This window comes from Pimephales promelas, chromosome 18 (genome assembly GCF_988280905.1).
Source record: "Pimephales promelas chromosome 18, fPimPro1.hap1.1, whole genome shotgun sequence".
Classification (NCBI taxonomy): Eukaryota; Metazoa; Chordata; class Actinopteri; order Cypriniformes; family Leuciscidae; genus Pimephales; species Pimephales promelas.
Window position 1 is genome coordinate 10,426,411 of NC_142786.1, and position 6,000 is coordinate 10,432,410.

General features: G+C 39.7%; 1 protein-coding gene across 3 annotated transcripts in view; it reads right to left on the minus strand.

Moving 5' to 3' along the window:
• The window catches only part of osbpl3a (oxysterol binding protein-like 3a), a 42,372-nt gene extending 37,186 nt beyond the window's left edge, over positions 1–5,186 (minus strand). The window contains exons 1-2 of one of the 3 annotated variants that reach the window (XM_089122645.1): positions 4,938–5,186; positions 4,746–4,868 (exon numbers count right to left, since the gene is read on the minus strand). The gene's annotated coding sequence lies outside the window, so the exon portion shown is untranslated. Of the gene's footprint in view, positions 1–4,745 lie in introns of all 3 variants that reach the window. The other 2 variants (XM_039678966.2, XM_039678967.2) reach the window with 2 other exon arrangements.
• Positions 5,187–6,000: the final 814 nt, after the last annotated feature.

Genomic DNA, 6,000 nt, shown 5'->3' on the forward strand with positions numbered 1-6,000 from the left:
TGAGAAGGAAATTTAGTTTTGACACATGAGTGAACTGTTTTGGGAGAGGTATGAGCTTTTGCAGGTGAACCATGGTGTTGTGCCGAACCATCCACGTTATTTTGGCAAAAGCACCAAGAGTGTTGAGAACGTCCGGTCTGTTTCGAGAAAAGAGCCAAAGCAATTGAGAAGGATCTTTGCCATTTTGGTGGCACCGACTCTTTATATGAGAAATGAATTTAGTTCATTTGAAGCTTTGAAGCATGAGTGAACTGTTTTGGGAGAGATATGAGCTTTTGCAAGTGAGCTAGTGTTGTGCTGTAGTGTAGAGTTTTGAGAATGTAATTTCTGTTTCAAGAAATAAGCCAAACCAATGGAGAAAAACTGTAATTTTTAATACCTCTCTCCTCCAAGAAACTGTTCCACGTATTTTTAAATCTTCTATTATAGTGCTGGTTCCGAAAACAACAGATACAACAACAATGAATGACTTTAGACCAGTGGCGCTCACTTCGGTTGCCATGAAGTGTATGGAGAAGTTGGTACTACAACATATTAATTCTGTGGTTCCAGACACAGTAGACCCTCTTCAGTTCGCCTACCGTCCAAATAGGTCAGTGGATGATGCGGTGGCACTGGCACACTACTACATTCTGCAGCATCTGGACAAGCACAATACATATGTACGGCTGTTGTTTCTGGATTACAGCTCCGCCTTTAATACGATTCGGCCAATGAAGTTGACTAGTAAACTGATGGAAATAGGAGTACCAACGACCACCTGTAACTGGATCACAGACTTCCTCACAGACCGCCCACAGGTGGTGAGGATGGGAAAGAAGATCTCAGCTGAAGTTGAAGTGAGCACAGGAGCACCACAGGGCTGCTGTCTCAGCCCTAAACTTTTTTCACTGTACACATACGACTGTGCCACTAACTCAGAGAATAATGATAATATTGTCATTAAGTATGCAGATGATACAACTATCCTTGGCCTCATTAGAGAGGATGACGAGTCATCATACAGGGACATGGTCCATAAGGTCACCCTCTATGGGGAGGACAATGATCTTGTCCTCAACATCAACAAAACAAAGGAAGTTATTCTGGATTTTAGGAGGAGAGCCCCCTCTCCACAGCCTCTCACCATTAAGGGGATTGAGATAGAGCGGACTGACAGCTATAAGTTCTTAGGACTCCATATCTCAGAAAATCTCAGCTGGGCTAAAAACACTTCGACAACGGTGAAAAGAGCTCAGCAGAGACTGCATTTCATCAGAGTATTAAAGAAGGCCGGACTGCAACGCCAACCACTAACCCATGTTTACAGAGGTCTTGTTGAAAGTCTCCTTACCAGTGGTATCACAGTGTGGTATGGTAACACCACCCTGGCTGAAAGGAAATCACTGCAACGGGTCATAAAAACTGCAGAGAGAGTTATCGGCTCCAACCTCCCCTCTTTGGACACTATATACATCCAGCGCTGTAGAAGGAGAGCACAGGGCATCCTTAAGGACAAACATCATCCAGCTTACACCTTGTTTAAATGGGTGGACACAGGCTATAACTTGAGACATCGTAGGCCTGTGAGCATCAGTACCCACAAGGCCCGTCTATGTAATAGCTTTTTTCCAGCCACTGTTAGGCTAGTGGCACAGGATATTAAGGAGGGCAAAAAGTATCCTATTCCATGTTTTTAAATTTTATAATGATTAGTGTGTATATATATATATACTTAAATTTTTAGAGTTTCTATTTTTGTATGTGCTATATTATTATTATTTACTATAATGTGTATTTATCTAGTTAGATTACTCTTACAGTCCTCGGTAGTTTAATTGTGATGTGAGATTTATAGTTTCATGTTATTTTATTTTATTTATTTAAAACCTGACTCTGAGAAACGCACAAGAATTCCAATGTACCTGTACTGAAACGTACCTGTGCAAATGGCAATAAACTTTGAACTTTGAACTTTAATAAATACCACTTACCATTTATAAGTTAAATGGACTTCGTCGACGATGATGCCTAGCAGGTTGGACTATACAACTCCGTGGCTAACATGTCTTGCCACTTTGCACTCATCCAGGCCTCGGGACTGCCGAACAGAAGTTGGTATCGACAACTCTTTATCGCATTTTCTTTCTCGAGACACAGCTGAGCGGCAGATATTCCAAGGTTGACCGCCTCCTGTACCTGGTCCTCCATTAGGGTGATTAATGGCGAGACAACAATAATGACTAGGGGTGTAACGGTACACAAAAATCACGGTTCGGTACGTACCTCGGTTTTCAAGTCACGGTTCGGTACGTTTTCGATACAGCAAAAAGAAAGAAATGCCAGAGAAATTTTCTATTTGTTTAAAGAAAAAATATTTTTAAATAAGTGTGAGTTTTCCTAGATCTTGAAACTTTCAGGTTTATAAATGGGGGTCATCTTTGAAGGATGAACAAATAATGTTTTGGTCATCACATTAAAAATAACATTTATATATATATTTATTTAGATAATATTTGAATTTTGAAGTGCTGGAAGATGTGTGAAGTACTTGAAAGCATTTCACCATTCCAGCCAGACTGGTTCCAGTTAGTGTTACTATATTAAATCCATGGTGAATGTTGCTGGTGGACGTAAAGTATTACTAGTTCATTCACGGCACAATGTTTCTCCTGGTTTCCATGACAGCGCTGTTTGATATAATAGAGATCTACGGTTAATAACGGAGAAATGTGAATGCATCTCACTAGATCTCGCAGCGATGTTATTACCTCAGTGGTGAATTCAAATGTTTTCTTTACCGGATCTCTTAGCGCTGTGTAGTAACAGTGCTTGATGGAGATCGGCTCGCGCTGCACAGATGTTGCTGGTCCGAACTGATAAACGATCCGTGAAGCAGATAACGAGTAGCGCAGTTTCGTTCTGCTTTCATTACGCTTGCCATTTGATGTTGCGCAACGTTGTGTTGGCGTCAGCACGAATTTTGCCGGCAGGAAAAATAGTCCAAACAACCGTTCGGTTTGTATGCGTACCGAACCGGAAGCTTCGAACCGAAACGGTTCAATACGAATACATGTACCGTTACACCCCTAATAATGACTGTGGTCTCGCGAAGTTTAATGCCAAAAGCTGCTGTTTTTTTCAAAATAAACTTGCATTCTAAACTACTTAGAACAATATCCAAGGCTGCATCAAAAGGTAGCTACGCGTTTGCTGCCATGTTGAAGATATAAACAAACTACTTCGGTGGGTCGCATAGATGTCATCATTGTCTTGCTGCTCCCTCCCCGTTCTGTGATTGGTACACTAGTTCCCTAAATGAGGCGAAAATCTGGCCAAGGTATCCAGACTGCCTTTCAGCATGAATAAAATCGCGCGGCGGGAAGGCAGCATGGGGAAACCCAGACTACTCCTAAACACGAGTGTGTATATCAATGCCTGCAGCGCAAGACGCTTGCCTTGTACAGAGAGAGAAGACGCAGCACCGCGAGAAATATTGAAAAATTCTTACGTATTGTACCTTTAATGCATTTTTTAATGACACTGTTTAACAAACACATCCAGCAGTTTTGCAACAATAGATTTCATTTTACAACACTCACTTTTTTGGCTGATTTAGATGTTAAGTTTAAATGTTAAGTTTGTTTTAGGGAGGAACGAAACTTTATAACTTTAAACTTGGAAAGAAGGCCACAGACATGTTTAATAAAAGGTTATGTGTGGCTGTAAAATACATCAGTTTGTTTCATCACAAGACTGTGCATGTGCAGTTGGGAAAAACCTATTAAAACAGCTCATATGCCACAAGTCATTTCAAACCACTTAAAATCAGCATGAAAGTTCCACTAAACCACAGTGATTGTGACGACAATATGACAATGTTAATAAAAACTACAATAAAACCTACATAAAATGAGGTGTCAAGGGACACAATATTTACTTTTATGGCACAACCCGGCTTAAGTTGGAATACAATGTTCAGGAAGCTCAGGAATCTTTCATGGTCAATGAATGAAAAAAAAAATGCAATGAAAATAAAGTGTTATTGAAGCTGTCAGTCCCTTACATTCTGCCTAACATCGAAGATAGAAAACCATACAAAAACAACATATAGTAAGAAAATGATGCCAGACCTTTCACTTTTGGGGAAACTCTGTTTTAAGTTAATATTTTAATATAATGATGCGAGCCACAGATTTGACGATGTCACCAGCTCTCTATTAAATAAACAACAACAAAAATAGATGGAATGAGAATAAAAGGATGCATTGCATAGAATACTTGCATTCGTGGCGCCGTCGTAAGCAATGCGTGTTCTTTTTTGTTATTTTTTTGTTGCCACAGCAACGCAATGTGCCTGATCCTTCACGATGTAAGTGAATTGTGACCAAGGACTTAAAAAAAAAATCTGCAATCTAAAAAACTTGAGGTGAGACAGCCTTACAGTAGGAGAAAAAGATTTAGTAAAGGAAACAAATGAGTCAGTCTATCCAAGATGAGGACAGGAAGTTTGTAGGGTTTCCAAAGCGAAAGACACTAAAACAAAAGTTGATTGGCTATCGAGGCTGAGTTAACAAAACACACTTAATGTTATATTTATGTTTTGGATGTATAGCCTACATTCACGAAATGCCAAACGTCGAAACGTAGCACAAGGTAGGCTAAAGGTGGCTCTCTTACAACAACAAGCTAGGGTTTATCTGATCATTTAAATAGGCCATATAAAATGTATCCCAGTGTAAAATGAACACAAACTCAGTGCCTACCACAGTTGCCAGGTAGCCTCTGTCGTCGTGTCACCGGCGGTCCACTTATAAAATCGCCTTATCAGCACATTTATACTTTGGAACAAGTGGCTGACACCGGTTTCACCATCCCTGTTCTTCTACCTGCCGAAATCAAATATTGGTAACTTCGCTTCTGAGAAGATTATCGCGAGTGAAATGTCTCTGACGCACCGCTGTAATCCGAGAGTGAAGGGGAAGGTGGAGGCGACGGCGACCGCAAGTTTTAAGTTGACTTTTACCAGCTCAGGTTTGAACCTCGAGCTGTTTTGCTGTGAGGCGAGGAAGAGGGGGTGGGACATCATGGTAATTGACGTCTAAGAAGCAAATGAAAATCCACCGAGGAGTTAGCATGTCGCCCTATCCAGAGACTGCATTTCAAAACGCAACAGAGACCATTACGTAACTCAGGTAGCTACGCCCAGGTAAAGCTGCCTGCCTGTAGCCTATGGCAAGCCGCTTTAGCTTAAAATGTAGCGTTAGTTGTCATAATCTCATTTTTACTAGCTAAAAATTCAATTAGGCCTAGAGAGATCTACAATTCAATTCTTAAAAGTAAAAATTACAGTCTATTAACAATTACAACGAGAGAGCTCTCCTAATCAATTATGACTGACCATGAGAATCACATATATGACATATCTACTATTTACTTTTTACTAGTTATCTCAATTGACTTCCAATCATTTTTAATTAGAGGTCTAGCTACAACTCAATTCTTATAGGCTAACTATTACAATAACTCTGTAATCCAATTATGAGAGCTATTTTATCTATCTAGGCCTATCTATCTATCTATCTATCTATCTATCTATCTATCTATCTATCTATCTATCTATCTATCTATCTATCTATCTATCTATCTATCTATCTATCTATCTATCTATCTATCTATCTATCTATCTATCTATCTATCTATCTATCTATCTATCTATCTATCTATCTATCTATCTATCTATCTATCTATCTATCTATCTATCTATCAACCTGAGAAATAACCACCTGATATGTACATGAGGGTAACATAATGCATGGAAGAGGGAATCCATCTTCAATTCACTATACATTAGCATGGTTCTATGATGAATTTGTTGCTAGACAAATCTGCTCCTTTGCATGTCATCCAAGGGTTGCCTTAACAACATAGGTTTTAGTTCATTGCCAACACCCATCTACGCTAGAAAGGGAATCCTCCCTACATTGGAATTCACCAAACCACTGAACTTGACTCAGGTAT